The 23,468-nt window shown below is 48.8% G+C and overlaps 1 protein-coding gene across 2 annotated transcripts in view; it reads left to right on the plus strand.

Moving 5' to 3' along the window:
• The window catches only part of DNTT (DNA nucleotidylexotransferase), a 1,394,583-nt gene that overhangs the window by 99,734 nt on the left and 1,271,381 nt on the right, over window positions 1-23,468 (plus strand). The window lies entirely within an intron of this gene.

Here is a 23,468-nt window from a genome sequence, read left to right on the forward strand (position 1 = left end):
AGACAAGATTGCCCCAGGAAGTCTGACCTACCAGAGTATCCGTTCCGGAGTCCAGTGGCGTCACTAGGGTTGGTGTCACCCGGTGCGGGTAACTCATGGTGTCACCCTCTCACAACTTACCAGATGGACCATCTCACCCTCTGCCTGCACCATGTCCCCTCTGCCTGCACCATCTCCCCTCCGCCTGCACCTTCTCACCCCCTCCCTGCACCATCACTCCCTTATCCTGCACCATCTCACCCTCTGCCTGCACCATCTCCCCTCTGCCTGCACCATCTCCCCTCTGCCACCACCATCTCTCCCTTCGCCTGCACCATCTCCCCTCTGCCTGCACCATCTCTCCCTCTGCCTCCACCATCTCTCCCTTCGCCTGCGCCATCTCTCCCTCTGCCTGCACCATCTCCCCTCCGTCTGTACCATCTCTCCCTCTGCCTGCACCATCTCTCCCTCTGCCTCCACCATCTCTCCCTTCGCCTGCGCCATCTCTTCCTCTGCCTGCATCATTTCCCCCCTGCCTGCACCATCTCCCCTCTGCCTGCACCATCTCCCACTCTGCCTGCACCATCTCCCCTCTGCCTGCACCATCTCCCCTCCGCCTGCACCATCTCCCCTCCGCCTGCACCATCTCCCCTATGCCTGCACCATCTCCTCCTCTGCCTGCACCATCTCTCCCTCTGCCTGCACCATTTCCTCTCTGCCTGCACCATCTCTCCCTCTGCCTGCACCATCTCCCCTCTGCCTGCACCATCTCCCCTCTGCCTGCACCATCTCTCCCACTGTCGGCACCATCTCTCCTCGGCCTGCACCATCTCACCCCCTGCCTGCACCATCTCTCCCTCTGCCTGCACCATTTCTCCCTCTGCCTGCACCATTTCTCCTCTGCCTGCACCATCTCTCCCTCTGCCTGCACCATCTCCCCTCCGCCTGCACCATCTCTTCCACTGTCGGTACCATCTCTCCTCCACCTGCACCACCTCCCCCCCCTGCCTGCACCGTCTCCCCTCAGCCTGTACCATATCTCCCTCTGCCTGCACCATCTCTCTCTCTACCTCCACCATCTCTCCCTCCGCCTGTGCCATCTCTCCCTCTACCTGCACCATCTCCCCCTGCCTACACCATCTCCCCTCTGCCTGCACCATCTCCCCCTCTGCCTACACCATCTCTCCCTCTACCTGCACCAACTCCCCTCCGCCTGCACCATCTCCCCTCTGCCTGCACCATCTCCTCTATGCCTGCACCATCTCCCCCTCTGCCTGCACAATCTCTCCCTCTGCCTGCACCATTTCCCCTCTGCCTGCACCATCTGTCCCTCTGCCTGCACCATCTCCCCTCCACCTGCACCATCTCTCCCACTGTCGGCACCATCTCTCCTCTGCCTGCACCATCTCACCCCCTGCCTGCACCCAGAAGGAATGAGTGTTTTTGTTTGAGCTACAGGTTGCTAGTTTTGCCCTGGTCGCAGGGAAAAGAGTTGTAGGGGAATAGTTTGCCATTTTTTTTTATAGCCACACCTTGTTGGTGATGGTCAGGGAAATATGGCCGCCATTTTGTGAGGCTATTCAGAGGCTTTGTTGGCTGTAGGTATAATAGTGAACAGAGGACTACACCAGGGAGATGGTGTTCTAGAAATAAACAAAGGACTAAGAAGCTCTGAGAACTGGCTTCATGAACAGAGACATAGAACTGCACACCAGTTTAATACTACATGGTAGTCATCTTGGAAGGGGCATAATCTCAGCAAATAGCACAATCTATGTTTTTATCATACTAGGGAAGTTAAAAGGGGGCACATTTCTGATTTACAATTTATATCAGTTGCTTATTCATGAGCTAATGTCACTTTTAACAGCAACATATACGATATACGTTATATAGATCCGAACCCGGTAGTACTCCACAATGCCAGGTCAACACCTAAAACCGAAGGGAACAAATTCATACTCTATAATTTACCCTCCCACTATCTCAAAAAATGCCTCCAAAGTCTTTAAACACATACTTCTCAGATCTAACCCAGAAACACTGATACTTGACCCCTCCTTTAACAAATAAATGGCGCGTTTATAAACGACTTTATATTCTTTACTACGAAAATGGCCAGATGGAGGAATGCTATAAATAACTTTCTGAAAATTCAGGAAACAAAAAAACATTCCCTCTGGAACGAAGTTTGTCATTACCCCGTCTAGGAAATGTAGGGCTTCATTAAATATTACGTGTTATAAAAATGGCACGTTTCTCATTCAAACGGCTAATCTGGAACGCTTTGACGAAATGTTCTTAACACTAAAAAACTACGGGGCATATCACCAACAACTAGCGATAATTATCGCTATTTTGGTTTAGCGGCGATATTTTTATCGCCGAACTGCGGCGACTTTTATCGCTTAGAAGCCTTGCTATTATCAAGGTTTATCTCCTAAGCGATAAAAATCAGCCGAAATGCATGAATATCGCTGTAAAGTCCGCGATATTCATGCATTACCGAGCAAATGCTCTTAGCCATGTTATCCACCTACCATTGGATAACATGGCTAAGAACTGCTCAGGGGCAGGTGTTAGCTTTTGGAGATATTCGCGCTTAGCGCGAATATCTCCAAAAGTTGGTAATAGGAGATAGCGATGTTAGCGACTGTTTCCAGTCGCTAACATCTTGGCACGCCCACTTTACATGTCATTAGTGATAAATATTACTGATATGGAAAGCGGGGCCCAAGATGGTCGCTATCTCCTACTAGCTGTCGCTAACTGGTGTTAGCGACAGCTAGGTAATAGGGAGATAATTTTATCTCCGCTTTCTTGGCTTTTAAAGCCAAAAAAGCGGAGATAAACCCCCTTGATAATATGCCCCTACGTCCTCAGCAGCCCCACTCTAAAAAGGATCCAGCCTAACACTAAGTCCCAAACTAGCACTGTGCCACTGGGGAACTTTCCGGTTAGAGCTACAATTGAAGTCGACAGGGAGATGGAATCCAATCACCCCACCAAACTACAGCGACAGTCTGCAGCAACTCTAGTGATGAAACTCAAACTCTACATCAGGAAATCAGTAATTCACAGGTTAATGCCAATGATAGCGCCCCTGCGCCTGGCAGCAGAAACATCAATATGGTTGAAAATCAATTGTTACTGCAGGCAATCAGGAACCCAGAGACTAATGCTAATGGTAGTGCACTTACGTCCATAAGCAGAAACACCAATACTGAACCTAAGTTAGTACGTCAGGATGACAACCACTTGAGCGTTAAGGACTCTGATGCAGACATGGCGATAGAAACACAACAGTCTGATTTCGCCTTGACGTCTAAAACCATCCCACCCAACGTAGTACAACATCTTTGTCATGACTCCAATTGAGAAGTAGACAGGGACAATAACACTCAACTAGCAACAATGCCCCCGAATCTGGACTTGAGCTCACAGTCTACCTCAAACACTGATATCGACCCACTAGCGGGAACTGTTAGCATGATGGAAACCGCTCAGACGGAGCAAGTTCAAGTCAGCGAAAATGGAGCGCTGGGGAACCTCAAGGAGAAGCATAACAGAATATACTTAGATCCTACGGGGATAACTAAAGTAAAACTTCCTAGAGAAACACCCTCAGCACAACCCACTAACACCCCTGATAGTTCAGACTCTGTTAGGATCGGAATCCATCAAACTAATAGTGGTCTCTTAAACCTCAGTGCGCAATCTCGTAAAACGTACAAAGCTATGCTTGACGCCATTAAAGGTATGAAAAACTTACTGTGCCTGTCTGAAGAATGGCTGGCAAAAATGGAGATTTTTCAATCTTCTCCCCCTGAAACGCAGGTTAAACAAAGCTCCACCCCATTGGCGTTATCGAATAGAATTTACCGTCCTCGCACGCAACTCAACTGATAGTAAGTTATTATCTATTGTGTCCACATATGAACCCATGCCTACCATTCAAACTAAGCTAGAAGAAAACCATAATATTCAAACTATTGTAACGAAAGCCTGTAGTAAATCTCAGGCTAATACTAGATGGATTAATGCCAACAATCTTAGGAAAGTGGCATTAATGCCAGAAGAATCTCTGCCACCCTTGAGCATTGAGCAGAAGCATTTTCGCTGCGCTCTACTCAACTGTTGATCGGCAAATAAACAAGCGGCAGACATAGCTGATCTCATTCTTAACTATAACATTGACGTATTCATTCTAACGGAAACATGGCTTTCTGACTCTTCGTCGCCCTGCCTAGACCTACTTGTCCCCCCTAACTTCCAGATTTTGAGGCAGGACAGAAGCATCAGAAAGGGTGGTGGCATCGCTTGTATACATAAATCTGACATTTCCATCACAAAAATACAGGCTGAGTCTGTAGAGTCTTATGAATATCTAGGCATGTCCTTAAGAGCAGCAAATAACCAGAACTGTAAACTACATGCCTTATACCACCCCCCGGTACTAAGACCAAATTCATAGACCAGTTGATAGAAATCATTACTACTAACTCTAATCTGCTGACGAGCGATATATTCTTAGGAGACTTCAACATGCATTGGGAAGATCATGATGACAATCAAATCACCCTGTTAAAATCCTTCCTGGATAGCCAATCCTTAGTCCATGGATGTCATCTACCCACCCACAATTAAGGATCTATTCTTGATTGGATCTTAGCTAAAGAGAAATCTATTGAGAACATTGCAATCACACCCTGTGACTGGTCAGACCACCACATAATTACCTTCGAAATTCCCCTCAGAACATCTAAATCATCTACACAAGCTATTAAACCCAAAAACTGGTCTAGAGACAACAGAGGAATTAATATGGAAAACTTAGCCACACAATGCAATATTGATCTGCAGCCACCCATGAGCATGGATGACTTCAACGACCTCACGCTGCATTACAACGAAACAATGTCCAGCATCATTGAGGACATAGTCCCGCTAAAACTAAAAAGGTTATCAGACAAAGACAAAAACCCATGGTTCAATGGTGCCCTAAATGAAGAAAGAAGGTCACTGAGATTAGCGGAACGTAAATGGTGACAACACCCCTCCTCACCCCAGCTAACCTTACTGAGACAATCCAGGAAAGCGTATAATAAAAGCATCATTAAATCTAAAAAATAATTCTTCAGGAAAGAACTGGACAACGCAGTAAATAGACCAAGGAAACTCTTCAATCTACTTAAAGATCAATCAAACAAGGCGGCCAAAATGGCTCCAGTCATTGCCAAAACTAACTTAAACAGCGAAGACTTCTCGATCTTCTTTACAAACAAAGCCAACTCATTGGAGAAGAAACTCAAACAAGCTGTGGATGACATTGAATTGGAGACGGACCGGGGAGATAAGGTGCTGGATGAACTAGAATCAGCCAAACCCAAAAACAATGCAAGATGGCCAGATTTTACACAGGTCAGCGAATTAGACATTTCAAAGATCATGGCGACCTCGAAACCTAACAATCATTACAACGATCCCCTTCTGGCAAAATGCTGGTCCTCCATAAATCACCTGCTAATCCGGGCCTGGTCTAAGATCATTAATGCCTCGTTGTCTCAAGGTCAAATACGGGCCTGCTTAAAAACAGGACAAGTCATCCTACTCCTAAAAAAACCGACTGAGAACCCCTTAGAAGTGAACAACTTTAGACCGGTAACCAATATTCCCATGTTGGACAAAATTCTGGAAAAATGTGTCCAACATCAATTGAGCCTACAAATCTCTGGATTCAAGCTTATAAACGACTGCCAATCCGGTTTCCGCCCAAATCACAGTACAGAAACTGCGATTCTGCACATAGTAGATGACGCTTTACTGGCTCTGGACCAGAATGAAACATGCCTCCTAAACTTACTGGACCTGTCGTCAGCTTTCGACACGGTGAACCATGCCTATATACTCGATTGAATGAAAAACAGGATGGGTTTTGAGGGTACAGTGCTATCCTGGTTCAGCTCCTTTCTGGAGAATAGATCACAAAAAATAATGGTCAATCAAACCCTTTCAAGCACAACCAACAATACTATTAAAGTTCCTCAAGGCTCAACACTATCTCCATCACTTTTCAATCTATACGTAGAACATCTTACAGAAATACTTCATAAAGCTAACATTGCTTACCATATGTATGCTGATGACACTCAGCTGTACATCAAGGTTGTGTCGAATCATGATATAAAGACAATGAACCTTGCTCTAACAAGAACACTTCTATGGCTAACCAAGAACCACCTAAAACTAAATCCTCAAAAAACTGAATTCCTCCTGATTACTCCTAAAAAAAGCAAAACATTGATTGCTGAATGGTCCAACCTCATCACAGCACTAAAGTGCACTCCAAAGATTGTGGAGTCAACTAAATCTCTGGGTATCACTCTGGACAAAATCCTTAATATGTCTGTACATATCAACACAATGGCAAAAAACACCAGGTTGCAATTAAGCTACTTACGAAAACTAAAACCTTTCTTAAACAAAGCAGACCTCAAAACAGCAGTTCAGGCATTGGTCATCTCAAGGACTAAATACGGTTGCACAACCTTAGCCGGGCTCCCTAAGATCTCAACAGCCCCATTGAAAGCATGTCTTAATGCAGCCACAAGACTCATTGCGGGGTCCAAAAAAGTTGTCCATATCTCCCCCACTTGAAAGCTCTAAACTGGCTTCCGTTCGAAGCACGAATCCAGTTTAAGCTGGCATGCATCACCCACAAAACAATACACAACAAATCTCCAGTCGACCTCGCCAAGAAACTCACGTTGTCGGGAGGGTCACGTTCCTCCAGGAGCAATGCTGATCTACTACTGAAACCGTTGCGCTTCCGTAAGAAAAGAACTTATGACCGAGCATTCTCAGGGGCTGCACCGAGAATTTGGAACGCCCTGCTGTCGGACTTGAGAAGAATTCCAACCATCGCATCGTGTTATAAGAGGAAGTTTCTCCCTTAAATCCTTAAAACTGTACTTCATGTATTTCATTCTGCCTGGCTGGTAGAATTTTCACACAAGCAGCTCACTGTACTAGGTTGGAATGTTATACTAGTTTTTATCTCATGTAAGTTCTAAAGACTTTATGGAAATCTATCTGTGAACTTTTTGGTTGTGTTAGCCCTAAGGGAATTGCTAATACCGCAATCACCAATGGCTAGTAATATGTAAAGGTAAGAATGTTGTTTATATGCTATTGTAAAGCGCTCTGATACCCTGTGCAGGGTCATGTTCGCGCTATAGAAAATACTAAAAATAAATAAATAAATAAATAAAATCCCTCCCCCTCCACATGCATCACCCTTCCCCCGCCTGCACCCCCCTCCCCTGCCTGCTGCTCTTTTAACCCTTTCCTCGTCGCCTTCTCCACCCCCCCATGGTGTCCCCCTCACAGTTCTTGGCTCTTCACAAAGTGACTGAAATAAACTCATGAAATGTGCTTTGCATTCGTGCGTGCGACACTGAGAGGATAAGTTTAAATAGACACAGAAGACACACACGCCCTCACCTTCGAGCAGAGCTGTCTTACACAGCGTAACCAGATGGTTTCACCCCATGTGAGGGTGTCACCCGGTGCGGTCCGCACCCCCCTAGTGACGCCACTGCCGGAGTCAGAGTCAGTTGAGGAATGTTTTTCATATGTGCACAGAACTCCAGGTTGCTACTTTACACATTTCTGGAATCTAAACATTTTACAGTATGGCAGCAGTAGCTGCTTTGTCATGTCTATAATGTGCCTTATCTTAGGTTTTGGTAACGCATAATTATAAAAGACAATGGGCCAGATCCATCAAAGGTTTTTGCCCATGCTGTGTCTATGGGAAAATGTGTTCATGCATATGGCCCAATATCAATCTAGATATGATGTGCTTAGATGAAGCTATCCCAGTATGGACAGCTCCATGATTTAGAAATAGCGGTTTGGTTTTTCTTCAAGTCCTTTTCACACCTAGAATGTAGAACAATCTTCATGCCAGAGATGGATGCTCAAGAAAGGCAATTGGGAGTGATATTGTCTGTTTTTTTTTTTTTTATTTATTTATTTATCAGAAAACAGCACATCACAATGCATACAGAGCCGTTCGCCTACATCCCATCACGGGCCAGCGGTAGGCCCATTCGTCATGTCAATGAGGTAGGAGAGTGTCAGTTGAGAATCACAAAAAATGAGCACTAACAGAGGAACAGTCCTGTGTACTAGCCAGTCGGCCTCGGCTCCAGGATGATGATGCCATCAGTAACGTAACGTGCACTGTGCAAAGTTTAACATATCCAAAAATTTTTTTACTTTTTCTCCCCCCCAACTCGTCCCCCCAACCCCAACTTCCAACCCCCTACAACCGGTCCCCAGTCTGCGTGTTCCCTGAAAATTACGCGTGGTCTAATGGAGCGACATGGCGTGTGGTGTTAGCACGGCCTACCGAGTGCGCGGGCGCTCGCGCGGGGCTGCTATGCTGGGAGAGGTAGAAAGCCTACAGGGTTTGGTGATGCTGGCTATGGAAGGGCGCCGCTGCTGGAGTCAAGGCGGGTCATAGGTCGCTGCGCCCCCCTGTTCCTCCCCCTCCCCCGATGCTGTGTTATCCTCAACCACCCTGCAAGTGAGATAGGTCCGATAGAGTTCCCAGAAGTTCTTGGGGCGACTTCGGGGAGGGAGGAGTTCGCTATACGCCTCCGCCTGCGTGTTGCAATACAGCATGTCGCTGGCCCACCGCTTCAGAGTCGGGAGCGGGCCTCGCATCCAGCAAGACGCGACTACCCGTTTGGCTAGTAGCATGCCCATGCTGACCATTTTGCGCACCGGCGCCGGGACATTCCTCGCGTAGCCCAGGAGGGCGAGGGCGGGATCTAAGTCCAAATCCAGGTCAGCTATTCTGCTCAGTTCTGCAAATATTTCAGTCCAGTATCTCTGAACACCCGGGCACAGCCAGGCAACGTGTATAAAGTCCGCCACCGGAGCACGACATCTCTCGCAGCGGGGCGAGTCGCGGAGGCGATATCGGTGAAGCCTTTCCGGCGTGTAGTACACTCGTTGTAGAAATTTAAAGTGAACCAGGCGGTGCCTCCCATTTAGCGAAATTCGCCTGGAGGCTGCGCAGCAATACGTCCACATTCCGTCGTCTATGTGCATATCTAAATCGGTCTGCCAGGCCAGTCGCGCCCTTGTGTATCGCTGTGCCGTGTGTGCGTGTCCCATGCTATAGAGTTTAGAAATAAGCTTCCTCGGAGATTCAGCGTGTATGACGTGTTCTAGTTCTGGGATTTCAGGGGGTTCCTCCATGTCAGGGCCTAAGTGGTCCAGGAGAGCGCTGCGTACCCTGTGATATTGAAAGCGGTGTAGCATGGAGGGGGGATCGCGTCCCCGCACAAGCTGTTCCCACGTCTTCACCGTACCGTTTTCAAATAGATCGCCCAGTGTGCGTACACCCAGCTCACCGAGAGCTCTGTGGACACCCGGTTCTGTCAGTGTAGGAAGCCAGAGCGCCCATTGTGTCGGCATGCTAGGGGCGTACAACAATACCTTATCTTGCCTTTGCACTATGGTATGCCAAGCGTGGTTAGTAGAGCGGATGGAGTCCAGTACTCCTACTCTACGGTCGCCAGGGCTACAGATAGTCGCCGGGAGTGGAGTAGGGGCAGCGAATAGGCGTTCCAGGATCACATGCGGTATGTCCGGGTTGCCATGTATCCAGGTATGGAGATGGGAGGCCTGCGCGATCCTATAGTAACGTTCAAAGTCCGGGGCTGCCAACCCCCCCTGCTCGTATGGGAGTTAAAGCACCGTCCAGCGAATTCTAGGCTGTTTGCCGGCCCAGGCGAGTCTGACAAGTAGTTTGTTTAAGGTCGTAAAGAAAGCTTTAGAGAGGACGATCGGGAGATTATTGAAGAGGAACAAAAATCTCGGGAGGGCTACCATCTTCATCAGGGCTATGCGGCCCATCAATGAAAGCGGGAGCTTGATCCAGAGCTCGACATCATCCGCTAGTTTGCTATAGGCCACCCCGTAGTTCTCCCTCAATACGACTTCAGGGTCCGTGTGTATCCGTATGCCCAGATATCTGATCGGGTCTACGGACCACTGTAGTGGATATTCCATCTCGAAAGGTTCAGTTACAGGGGTCAGGGGGAATGCCACGGACTTTGGCCAGTTGACTTTCAGCCCCGAGAGGGCCCCGAACCGCACCACCTCCCTCAAGACCGATGAGAGGTTATTCACTGGATCTCTAACGTACAACAGCGTGTCGTCCGCGTATGTAGAAATGCCGATTTTGTAGGTCGGATAGCTGATTGCCTCATAGGAGTGGTATTCCCGCATCGCGCAAGCCAGCGGCTCCGCTACCAGTGCGTACAGTAGGGGCGAGAGGGGGCAGCCCTGTCTCGTGCCCCTACTCACAGTAAAGGCCTCAGAGACCACATCGCCCAGTCGAACTCTCGCGGTCGGGCGGTGGTAGAGGGCGCCCAGCAGCTGGAGGAACAGGTCTCCCAGCCCCAGCTTTCTGAGGACTTTACGCATGAAAGGCCATTCCACGGAGTCAAACGCCTTCTCCATATCCAAGAAGACTGCAATGGCCTTGGTATCATGTTTGGTGTGCTGCATGGCTCCCAGGACCGTCCTGATGTTGTAGGTAAGGTTCCGGGCAGGGATAAAGCCAGCCTGCTCTGGGGCCACCAGTTCCGGGGCGACAAGTGCCAGTCTGGTAGCCAGAACCTTAGCGTAGATCTTCGCGTCTACGTTGATAAGAGACAAGGGGCGGTACGATCCCGGAAGATCGTGCGGCTTTCCTGGTTTCAAGATCGTCACAATTAGTGCTTCCCTCATAGACGGGGGCATGGCGCCATATTCGCAGATTTCATCGAAGAGGGTGGAAAGATAGGGCAGCAGTTTGTCTTTGTACGCCTTATAAAAGGTCACAGTTAGGCCGTCGATTCCCGGCGCGCTTTCCGACCTCATGCTGTCTAGGGCGTCCGTTATCTCCTCCTGAAGTATGGGAGTCGCCAGGAACTCCCTCTGCCAGTTCTCTAAGAACGGCATTTTGATGTAATCTAGGTAATTGTCAATTTGCCCCTCTACTCCCGAGATTTTGCTAGAGTACAGCTCCTGATAGAATCCCTTGAATTCCGCCAGGATATCCTCCTCGGCCGTTAACGTCGCCCCGTCCGCTGATTGTAATTCTGAGATTGCCTGTCGCCGCCTGGCTCCCTGCATAATTCTGGCTAGCAGTGCACCCGGCCGGTCGCCCTCACCGTATGTACGGGCCGTCACGTATTTTCCCAGATGCCTAACCTCCCTGTCTGCCTCCTCGTGGAACTCTGTCAGGAGCTCCCGTAGCATCTCGTCCCCATCCGGAGACGGGTCTGCCAGCTGTAGGCGTTCACATTCCGCAATCCGACCCTCAAGATGTGAGAGTCTGTTCCTGATGGCTTTCAGGACACTGGAGTGCTTGGCCATGACCACTCCTCTAACGTAGACCTTGAATGTCTCCCACACCGTCCCGAAGCTATCCACTGTGCCGACATTATTAGAGAAGAACGTGTCAATGTCCTCCCCTAGCTCTGCCCGAAATGACTCATCCAGCAGGGAGTATGGTGGAAAGCGCCAGGTGAAAGGGGGTATTCTCGGTTGTGGAGTGTTCAGGACTAACAGTATGGGGGAGTGGTCTGATAGTGTCCGCGGGAGCACCCTGCAGTCTCTCACCTTATGCAGCAGGGGTAGTGCCGTCAGCCAGTAATCGATCCTGGTATGGATGTTGTGATACGCAGAGTAGTGTGTGAAACCCCCCCGCGCGCTGTGCCTCTCCCTCCAGACGTCTACCAGCCCCAGTCTCACCATTTCCGCCTGCATTCTCTGCGCAGCCGCAGCCGGGCGCCTGAGGGGTCCCCCCGACCTGTCCAGTTCTGGGTTAAAAGTGAAGTTGAAATCCCCCCCCCAGATCATGCTACCTGTAGGCCAGTCGACACAGTGTCCCGCTACTGCTGTATAAAAATCAGGGGTGTCATGGTTCGGGCCGTACACATTCATGACCAGGAGATTATGTCCCTTACCCGTACATTTGCTCAGCACGAATCGACCCTCCGGGTCCGCCTTCAGCAGTGTGAGGGATAGCTTGGATTTAGGGTTTACCCACGTAAGGACACCCCTGGCGTGTGACGTGAAGCCAGCATATGTGGAGTGACCCTGGAGGCCTCTATGTGTGTGCATTCTACTGGTATTGGGTAGGTGTGTCTCCTGCAGCAAGGCCAGGTCTACGTGATGTCTTTGGAGATAGTGCAGTACCTTACGGAGTTTCCGATAGTCATTTAACCCCCGAACGTTCCAAGTCAGTGCCGTAAGGGTTCCAGTGTCATTCAGTGACCCGCCGGGTAGTGTGTCAGCCATAGAGAGAGTAACAACATCTGATGATTACCAGCAGTACCTGTCGCGCCCTCCGGCGTGTGCCACCACCTCCAGGCCTCTCCAAAATACATAACTGTGTGGAACACGTTGTGGACCCCCCCCCAAACACCCCCAAACTCAGAAAAAATACCCCAACCCTCCTCCCACAGCCCACCAACCCCAACCTGGTGCGACCGAAATCCTCACGTCCCTCCCCCCCACCCTTCAGCAACCCCATTCAAGAACTCCCCAAACAAGCTCTGTCCGAGCCGTAACAGCTAAAAGCGCTGGGGCAGAGGTAGCCTACTCTCTCCTTCTGTCGTGTACCGTCCCTTCCGGTCCACCACACTATGAATGTAAGCTGCTTCCGCGGCAGCGCCCCGTTGAAGTGGTCCAGCAAGAAAAAGGATCAAACATTAGGATCCGGCCCATTGCCCGGGCCCCCGCCCCCCGCCCCCCGCCCCCCAAACCGCATCTGACCTGTCTCATGTCCAGCCCCAAGGCGGGGGATCCCGCCCAGGGCAGCATCGTACCGCAGCGTTGTGGGCCCAGGAGCTCCAGTCCAAAACATTCGGATCTCACCCACTCGATGGTGTCCAGTAGATCAAACAGACCCGTAATAAGGGCCAAGCGGGAGTCTGTCTCGTGTCTGGGCGGAAGGGCGTCCTGGATGCCCCCCGCGGGAGCAGTTCAGCGTTGTGCCCCCGTGCGTGCTCTCCTTCTCAGTCCTGTTCCTCCAGGTCCTCGGCGCCAGATTGGTCCGGTGCGTGCGTCTCCGATTTTCCTCTGTTCTCCCTTATCCACACCTTCAGGGATTTTTGCAGTTCCTTGGGGTCCGTGAAAAAGTGCGAGTGGCCTTGTCTGTTGATGCGCAGCCGCGCCGGGTACAGCATAGCATAGTCCAACCCAAGGTCCCGCAACTGTTGTACGGGAGAAAGCGCCGCCGTTCCTCCTGCACTTTAGTGGTGAAATCAGGGTATAAGGATATGTTCATTCCCTCGTACTGGAGTGAGCCCTTCTCACGGGCCGCTCGTAGCGCTGCGTCCCTGTCCCTGTAGTTCAACAATTTCGCTATCAGTGGTCTAGGGTTTGCGCCCGGTGGAGGTCTTGGTCCGAGGGTGCGATGGGCGCGCTCCACGATGAACATCGGGGAAAACGTGTCGTCTCCCAGAAGTGTCTTCAGCAGCTTTTCAACAAAGAGCTCCATCTTACCCGTTGGGGTCGATTCGGCCACTCTCGTTATGCGTATGTTGGAGCGCCTGGAGCGCGCCTCCAAGTCCTCCGACTTCTCCTGGATCACTTGGAGCAGGCGGCCAAATTGCTTTCGATCAGTGTCCCACTCCGTCTGCACCTCTTCAGCCTCCGTCAGTCTGCGCTCGGCCATATCAAGTCTCTCTGCGTGCTTATCCACTCTCTCCGTCATGCGGTCCATTCGGTACGCCAGCGCGTCTATCTTGTTGCCTATGGCCGACATGCCTTCCTGTAGGCCCTTCTCCATAGTCGTGAGCATACCTTTTATTTCCGCGCAGAGTGAGGAGCCCGGATCATTGGTAGCCCCCGAAGCCTGGGGGGACGGGGGGTCCGGTGCCTTCTGCCTGCGTTGGTCGAACGACAATTTCGTCTGGGTCCTGTCCCCTTTCACCATCTTTGCTGCCCTTCGGCGATCCGGGGGTCTCGTGGGCGCAATGCGTGCCAGTCACGATCAGTCCGAGGCCCGTCCCCGCCGTGCGCCAGCCGCTGGGGTGGGTGCAAGGGTCTGTTACCGTGGCCAGGTGGACGTGCCAGGCTCCGCCAGTGTCGCCGGTGTGGCCAGGCTTCCGCTGGGCGTTCGCTCTCTGGGCTCAGTGGCACTGCTCGAGTCCCCTGGACAGTTCAGGACAAGCGGAGGGGGGGGCTCTCGTCTCGCTCCAGGCCGCACTGCAGGCCCCAATGCTGGGGGGGGGGCTCGATCGTTAGAGGGCCTTGGGTGTTCGTGTGCCGTCGGGATTAAACTGGCGCCATGAGGCGCGTCACCCCCCCCTCAGCTGTGCCGGCGTTCCTTCAATCCTCGTGCCTCCAGGAGCCCCCACTAGGTGTCTGACTGGGCACCTCCACGTGGCCGTGTACCTGTGTTGAATCAAAGGGTCCAACTACGTTGGGACCCGGAAGGGGCCGGGTCGGCAGGTCCGCGTTGCCGCGCGTCGGGGCACGCAGCCCGGTCTCGATGCACAGGAGAGGTCGGGGATCCAGGCCTGGTCCCGCGTCACCTCGCAGGCGAGGAAAAGTGGTGTTTCCGAGCGCGGATCGCTCCCAAACTCCGGGCGGAGGCGCAGCAGGGGCTGGGTCGGCAATTGCTGCCGTTTTCGGCTGAGTGTCGCTGCCGGGTGAGGATAGTTGGCGAATATTCAATGGCGCCGCCGCGGAGCTCTGCTCTTACGCGTCCACCATTGACGCCGGCTAGCTCCGCCCCCGTGATATTGTCTGGTTTACTTGAAAATCGGAGATCACTTGAGCAGAATAGAAGGATGTGTTTCTAAGGAAAAGTTGTTACAGTCGAAAGGAAGATACATTTCTCCATGCTGACTTCTGGTCTAAGTTATAGTGATTAGAAACGTCTATTTCCAGGAAGTCTGTTGTGGGTCTGCATGGGTTAAAACGGAAGGCCCATTATTTTGGAGAGGACAGTGTTTAGTTCCTATGGAGAATACAGTCTCTAGACAGACAGGAAACCCTCCTTAGATCTTCAAGAAAATTCTTAAACACAGGTACGGTGAAAAAAGGTGCCTAAGAAGGACTACATGCAGTGATGGCAGTCAAATGCAACTTTAATAGAGAGAATTGTAGGCCAAATTTTGCCAAATAAAAAACATAAGGTAAAACCGTCTCATCTTGTCAAGTTCTCTGATCTACATTTATTAAGGCACCGTTCACAGAATCTCTTCCACTTGAAACCATTTGTGAAGTGAGTGGATTGTCTTCCTGCTTCCTTCAGTCCTTTCTTGCAATCATCTGAAAGACTCAGGTGCCTGTGTTAAATATAAGCATGATCCAGACATTCTAGTTTTAGAGGGCTGGCTGGGATGGAAAATCCTGCCTGACATCCCGGAGGATGAATTTGGCTTGTGTGAAGGTTAAGACTGATTTGCATGTGGCTGGGTCCAAACTGAGGGGTATGGTGTGCAGTATGCAATGGACTGGGATGCAGCCCAAATAATTCCAAGTGGCTGAGATTAATTAAAGCATTGCATTCATCACTTTTTTGTATACTTCAGTGTGACGCACCAAATGGGATGGTAGGTTCAGACATGGGCTCTGTACATACTGTGCCACTGGAAGCATGTTATACCTGACTGATAAGCCCTTATAAGGGCAAAACCGTTCTTAGGTTTCTTGTGTTCTGGTTAAGGCAGGACCTGGCCAGGCACTTATGGTTGGATTGTTCCTATTAGAGCAGGGTCAAAACTGATTTGCATAAGGCTAGCTCCAAACTGAGGTAGCATGGTGTGCAAAATAACAATTGCTTGAGATGCATCCCTGTGTAATTACCAGTGGCTGAAATTAATTCAAGCACGCCATCCATCACTTTTTTGTGTAGTTTGGTGCGACAGCTATGCCCAGTAGTGAGTCCTGTGCGCACTGTGCCACTGGAACCCAGCTATATATGACTGATGAGCCCTAATAATCACAAAACTGGTCCTGGGTGGCTTGAGTTACAGTTCAGGGGGACCTGCCGGGCAGTTCTGTCTGGACTGTTCCTTTTGATGCAAAGTCAAGACTGATTTGCATATGTCTGGGTCCAAACTGAGGTGACATGGTGTGCAAACTAACGGTAGACTTTTGAAAAGGTCTACTTTTACCGCTCTGCTTTAAAAAAAAAAATGTAAATATGTTTACCTTTCCTATTTTAGTTGAGTTGTGAATTGGGAATTTATTGGGGGGCTTTTTAACTTGTGCACTGTGATGTTGTGATTGTTGCTAGTTCTCCTACACTCGGATTGTGTTATACTCTGTTTCTTTTGCACTTAGTTCTTTTCTGAGGCCAGTTTAGGTCTCAGCGGCCATCTTCCTGTGCCTTCTGCCATCCGCGGCCAGCGCTCTAGTCGCTGCACGCTGCATGGCACTCTCAGTTAACGCTACTTAACAGGCTGTGCTTGGGCGTGCAGCGCTTTGAAAAGGTCTACTTTTACTGCTCTGCTTTCTTTAAAAAAAAACATATATTTTTACCTTTCCTATTTTAGTTGATTTGTGAATCGGGAATTTATTGGGAGGCTTTTTAAATTGTGCACTGTGATGTTGTGATTGTTGCTAGTTCTCCCACGCTCGGAGTGTGTTATACTTCGTTTCTTTTGCACTTAGCACTTTTCTGAGGCCAGTTTCGGTCTTAGCGGCCATCTTGTTGTGCCTTCTGCCATCCGCGGCCAGCGACCTAGTCACTGCACACTGCACGCCACACGCCGCCCTCAGTTAATGCTACTTAATAGCCTCTTCTCGAATACGCAGGGGACGCGTGCAGCGGGGATGCTGCTGGCGCCCCTGAGGCAAGCCCGTCTGCGCCCGTCAGCGCCAAGTCAGCGGCCAGGGCCAGTTATGCTGCCCGAGTTGGGCCCTCTGCTGATAATTTATTGCAACTACCGGGTGAGTTACTAAAGACCCTCCGGCCTCCCCCTTGTCCTTCACACAGAGGTTTTTCTATGTTTTCTCAGTCGGACTTTGTTTGCTCAGATTGTGGGTTTACATTGATGCCTGCCATGTCCCCTAGCAATCTGCCTAATGAAGCTGCAAAGGCCCTGCGTATCAGCGCTGCCCTTATTAATGCTAGATCTTTAAGGAAGCATTATATGGATGTGTTCCACTTCGCACTTCATCTCTGATAACTCTCTGGACTTGCTATTCGTCACTGAGACTTGACTGGATTCTTCCTCCAATCCCATTGTGGCATTGGCAACACCTGCAGGCTATAAGCTTCATTGCGTGGACCACCTAGCTGGAAGAGGGGGCGGCCACAGGGATGGCTGGGTGCTTCATAGTGAAACCTCCGGTGTGTGGGGTGAGTGTGAGGCATTGGACTTCAGTATTCAGTTCTCGTCCCATTTCACACTAGGGCGTTCTCTTATCTACCGCCCCCCCGGTCCAACAGATTTTTTCTTAAATCCTGTGGGGATGCGGTGGTTGATCTTCATCTGGATCAATCTGATGCAGGAGATTCGGCTGACTTCCTCAGCTCCCTTCAACTGGACCATCTCTCACAATGGGTTACCCATCCTACCCATCAGGGGGGAGTATATCTTAGATCCCGTTTGCTCTAACTTCCCGATTCAGGTGGCCAATCCCTCACCGGTTTCCTGGTCAGATCACTTTCTCATATGTTTTTCTTGGGAAGTTACCCATCCTGCGAGGCTGGCTGGCTGCCATCACCCACCAATTTTTAGCAAAATTGACTCTACCCAGTTTTCCAGCACTTTGGCTGCATCTCGGCCTACTCTCCAGCAAGATCTCGAAGGGAAATCTGTCCAGGTTTACTGACTGCATTTCTGCTTCAGTGTCTGCTCTTTCTACACCTTGTCGGCCTAAGCTGGCTAGAGATTCTCCCTCCAAATCATGGTTTTCCTCAGAGCTGAAAGCCTTAAAACATGAATGCAAAATACTGGCAAGGGCATGGCGCTCTAGCGGCTACTGCCTTCTAGCAAAACACACACTCAGAGCTAAACAAAAAAGCTACTACATCGCTATAGCAGCCTCAAAAAGTTACTATTTTTCTCTACGTATTGATCAGGCCAACAATAACTCCAAAGAAATATTCGCTATTGTGCAGAGTTTTATATCTCCTAGTGCCCAAGCTCGAGCTGTACCAGTCTCGGACACTTGGTGTAATACTCTTGCGAAGTTTTTCCTGGACAAGATCTGCACTATACAAGCCAGTTTTACCTCTTGTACTATGGCATCCACGGTCTCTTTGTATGGCCTTCCGGCCGCCAGTCTAATCAATACTTTGTCAACTTTTGAGCCTATTGAGCTGGCCTGCTCTCTCAAAATTCTTAAGTCTTAGAAGTCGGGTTCTCCGACTGATCCCTGTGTCGCTAGACTTCTGGCCGCTGTTGTGGATACCATCAATCCCAAAGCTAACAAAATTGTTAATATGTTCCTGCAGGAAGGTCTTGTTCCGGCATCCTGGAAGCAGGCACAAATTCTCCATCTCCTTAAGAAGCTGTCTCTTCTCCCAATGATACCGGGAAACTACCGCCCCATCTCACTGCTGCGAAGCCTGGCCAAGGTCTGTGGGAAGGTCGTGTCCAATCAACTGACTAATTTTGTTAAGGCATCGGGTCTGCTGCATCCAGCTCAATCAGCATTTCTTGCCTTGTTTAGCACAGAGTCTGCACTTCTGGAGGTGACAGAGGAAATTCAAGAGGGTTTGGATGTCGGCGGGAGAGCTGCATTGGTTATGCTTGACCTTTCGGCAGCATTTGACACTTTGCCGCACTCTTTGCTTCTTGATCGCCTTTCGGAGATCGGGATATCTGGCTCTGTCCGGCGCTGGATCAAATCTTTTCTGGAAGGCCGCTCACCGCAACTCTGGCTTCCACCTTGTATCTCTGTATCTCAGCAGGCAGCCACTGGTGTCCCCCAAGGGTCATCCCTTAGTCCCCTTCTTTTCAACATCTATTACTTCTCTGATCTACCTAGGAGAGTCATTAGGGGCTAAGCTTCTGTTTTCTTGGGGAAGGGATGATGACTCAGTTCTTGCAGCTTAACACTGTCTGTCCTCGGTTTTCTGCTGGCTTGCCCAGGCACAGCTAAAATGTAACGAAGAGAAATCAGAGGTCCTCTTGTATGGCGTCTTTCCAGCTAATTTTGGAGAGAGGTTTAGGGCCCCCCGCTTCCCCCTGCCTAATGCAATGGGTATTGCTGCAAAAAACCTGGGCATCTGGTAGAATGAGAATCTGTCCTTCTCTATCCAGTTTAAAAAGCTGGTTGGGAGCTGCTTTGGTACATTGAAAGCCTTGAGGAAGTTTCTACCTCTTCTTCCAAGACCTGCCAAAGAAACGGTTGTCAGGGCTTTGATTTTGTCTTGTTTGAACTATGCTAATGCACTTTATGTGGGCATCTCCGGCTACCTCATGAACAAATTGCAGGTTGTTCAAAACTCGGCTGCCAGACTCCTGCCGGGGATATCTCGCAGGTGTAGTGTGCGTGCTCACTTGCGCTCTTTGCACTGTCTCCCAGTGGAGTCCCGAATAAAATTAATACCCTGGCTATTGTTCATAGGGCCCTATATGGCTTGGGTCCTAACTACCTTCAGAAGAGATTCACTTTCTATAACCCAGTGAGCCAGTTTAGTTCATTCTCCCAACTTTTGATGCAGACCCCTAGGTTCAAACGCCAAAGGCTGGGTAGGAGTTCCTTTGTGCGTAAAGCTGCCCTGGCACGGAATGCTATATCCTTGGCATTGCACAGTACTCAAGATTCTGTGATCTTTTAAAAAGAAGCTAAAAACCCTTCTCTTTCAATAGTGCTTCGGTTTGTGGTTCCTTTTCCCAAGTTCACGCCGGGACACTCTGTTGAGTATCTGTGTGCTTTATAAATTGATATAACATACCATAACATAACATGCACCCCAAGTAATTACCAGTGGCTGGGATTAATTTAATCAATTCATAAAGCTTTATTCGACTTTTACAATCATAAAAGCAATGTGCAAATCAGTGAATACAGCAAAAGTCACAGTTTAAAAATAATGTATCACAATATAAAAATTATGCACATCCCCTTGGGTAAAAATGCAGGCAATAAAATCATTAAAACAGCAGGTTTAAAAAGATAGAGCATTAGAATATGTGCACATACAGCATTATACGAAAGTTGTTATATATTTAATATCAAAGACTCTAAGCAATTAAGCGAGCCCTCAAAATCCATACCCAGCCTAGATATTTCAACATAGCCAATGCAATGGGTAGTGAAGTATCAGTACGCAAAATGCGTTTAGCTTCCTCAGTCACCCTTGTGCCCAGGAGCCTACAGATTGGTGTCAGCCAGGCCCGGCGCGGGGCAGCATAGGCATCGCAAACAAAAAGAATATGAGCCGTGGACTCGTTATTAGCTCTACACCCCGGGCACCTAGTTGAAGCTTGGATTGACCATTTCATCGTAAAAAAATCTCACTGGGAGCGTACCTACCCTGTACTGAAAGTACAACTTGCGATCCATGGGTTTGGTAATAGCATCCCAGTACGATTCCAACCTCAGGCGACTTTATGATCCAAAAACCGGCTGGTAAGGGATGTAGACACTTGTTGCCTTGCATTTTTTTCTTGAAACAAATCCCAGTATTTAGTATTAAGCACTGCTTTTGATGGAAAAATGGAGTTTACTGGATCAGTCCACAATGCAATCAAACCTAGCTCTCCTAAAAGGTTTCGGACTACCCATAACCATTTGATGTGATGTAATGTATCAGCCCTAATTATGTCTAAAAAGCCCTTCGCATAGCCAGCAAGTTCAGGTGTGGACCAAAGTGTCCTCCAAAACAGAAGGGGACGCAATTTAACTACTGCTGCAATAGGTTTCTTACCCAGATCCATTAACAATGGACACATGGGGGTACTCTGTGGAAGTCCAGTAATGTTTCTTAGAAACCTGTTTTCAGAAATAGTAAGAGCTAAAAGGTTCTCACAACCCCAAACTTCTGAACCAGATAATGCTGAGCTAACAGCTTTCAGATTATACATTTCAAGGGCTGGGCTAATAGGCTTGAAGTAAGAAAGATTATGCTCCAGACACAGAGCCCCCAAGATATGTCTGTGTTTAAGTGAGGCTGAATCAATTTGGTGATCCCACTTCATACTTCCTTGAAAGTTCACTCCTAAATAGGTGAACTCCTTTACTAATTCTAAAGGTCCATCCTTCATAATAAAACCCCTCATATTTGCCTTCCGGGCGTTGAACGCCATTAGCTTTGTCTTGGACACGTTGACCTCCAAGCCCCTCTGGAAACAAAAATCCTCAAAGATTTTTAGTGCCTTTTGCAGCCCACTCAGGGTCTTGGAGGGAATCAACGTGTCATCTGCAAACATCAAAATAGGTACTTTTTTTCAAGGTAGTGTAGGGGCGTCAGTTGGTGTTGCAATCATACAATTAGCATATCACGTTAATATATAGTGAGACTAGCGTAGGGGCCATCACACATCCCTGTCTCAAGCCACGTTCCACCGGGAACGATTCAGTGACTTACCCATGCCCCCCATCTAATTTGGGCATTATTGTCTTCATGGAGCCTTAGGATCAAAGTTAAAAGGTCCAGGGGAAGCACAAGCTGTTTCAAAACTAGCCACAATTTCCAATGGGGGACTAAATCAAATGCCGCCCTGATACCTACAAAGGCGGCATAAAGACTACCTTTGCCTAAAGTTACTAACTTCCAGTAAATTAAAGTAAATCTGAAAACCTGGTCGATGGTGCTTGTGGCTGCTCGGAATCCAGCTTGCAATGGAGATAGAACTCCGAACTCCTCAATCCACCACTGTAATCTATTTAACACCATCCTACCAATTATTTTCTGAAAGCAGTCGATTAGGTTAATAGGCCTATAGCTCCCCGGGCACGCTTTATCGCCTTTTTTATAGACAGGGATGATTTCTGCACTTTTCCAAGATGTAGGAATCTGGGCCCCTTGTGCAATCGCAATAGATAGCAGGAGAATAGTTTGTCGTGTAAAAAGATATCGCCAGGGATAACATCAGGCCCAAGTGCTTTCCCTGGTAAGATTGAGCTCAATGCTGCCTCAACTTCCCTCATAGTAAAGGTTTCACCCGAATACATCAAATTTGTAAATGCGACTTCCCCAACTAAAGGGGTAGAGGCATATTGGGGCTTAAAATGATTAACCCAGGCTGTTACTGAGACATGATTTTGGGGCACTCGGCTTGACCCCCGGTAGACCATTTATATATATTCCAAAACTACTTTGGATCTTTCAAGGCGCATGTGTCCCTCAAATCCTGCCACCTTTTAACATCCCAAGCTTTCTTGGCCTTTACTTGCATAGCCTTATAAAATGTTCTCATTTCCCGGACCTTTGATGGGACAGCCCCTTTAATGGCTTTCCCAAGGGCCAAACGTGCCGCCCCACAATCATCATTGTACCAGCGACCCTGTTTCTGGGCAGGTGCCTTGGGCTTCTTTCCCTTCTTTTCAAAGAATGAGCGCAAAAGATTAAAAAAGGTAGTATGAGTGCTCACTGTTCTATCATGATCTCCTATCTGAGATACACAAGCCTCAAGATTTTTAGAAGCGAGTTCCAGGCTCTGCGCTATATTTTCTAGCAAAGTTGGAGCTTCTTTTACCTGTACCCACTTGAGTCTTCTTAGACCATTCGTGGGGACAACCTCGCCAATGTGATTCATGTCCTTTATATGTACGTCTGAAGTATAGCAAATCAGAAACAGGGAACAACAAAGCGTGTTAAGGTCACTTTCCAGCCTATCAGTGATCTTCATATCCTCCACCAAATGCCACAGACTCAGGCTTACCAAAACATAATCAATTCTACTCACAAAATGCCCATTGTTGAACGTATTCGCTCCTACCCTTTCTGATTTAGTGGGCCCATTCATAGCCCTTAGGCCTTGTTCCATACAAATGCTGTTTAATTGGATAGCCACATCGGTCCACTTACTAATAGGCTGCAACTCAAGCGATGGAACACTCCAGTTCCTGTCAACTACCTCAATCCAGTCGGCATCTTCTACGGTAAGGGGTTCAAACGTTGTATTAAAATCACCTGTTATTATTACCTTAGAAGAGTTGTGTAGCATATCAAGGAGCTCTTCCAGAGCCGCTAAAACTCTTGATCTTTTTCCCCTTGTGCCCCTGACATAGATATTAAATATCACAATTGATAAATGATCATCATTGGTGATTATTTTAATCACCTGAATGACCTTATTCTGGATTGAAAGAACCTGGATGTTAACTTTAAGCTCTTGCCAAATCCAGATTGTTAACCCCCCAAGGGCCTACCCTTCCCTTCCCTTTCAGCTGCTATGGAAAAATTCAGGTACCCATCACAAAACAAGGATGTTTCTATCCAGGTCTCTTGGAAAACACAGATGTCATATAACTTTACAAAGGTGTTCCATTCGGGC

This window comes from Lissotriton vulgaris, chromosome 5 (genome assembly GCF_964263255.1).
Source record: "Lissotriton vulgaris chromosome 5, aLisVul1.2, whole genome shotgun sequence".
Classification (NCBI taxonomy): domain Eukaryota; kingdom Metazoa; phylum Chordata; class Amphibia; order Caudata; family Salamandridae; genus Lissotriton; species Lissotriton vulgaris.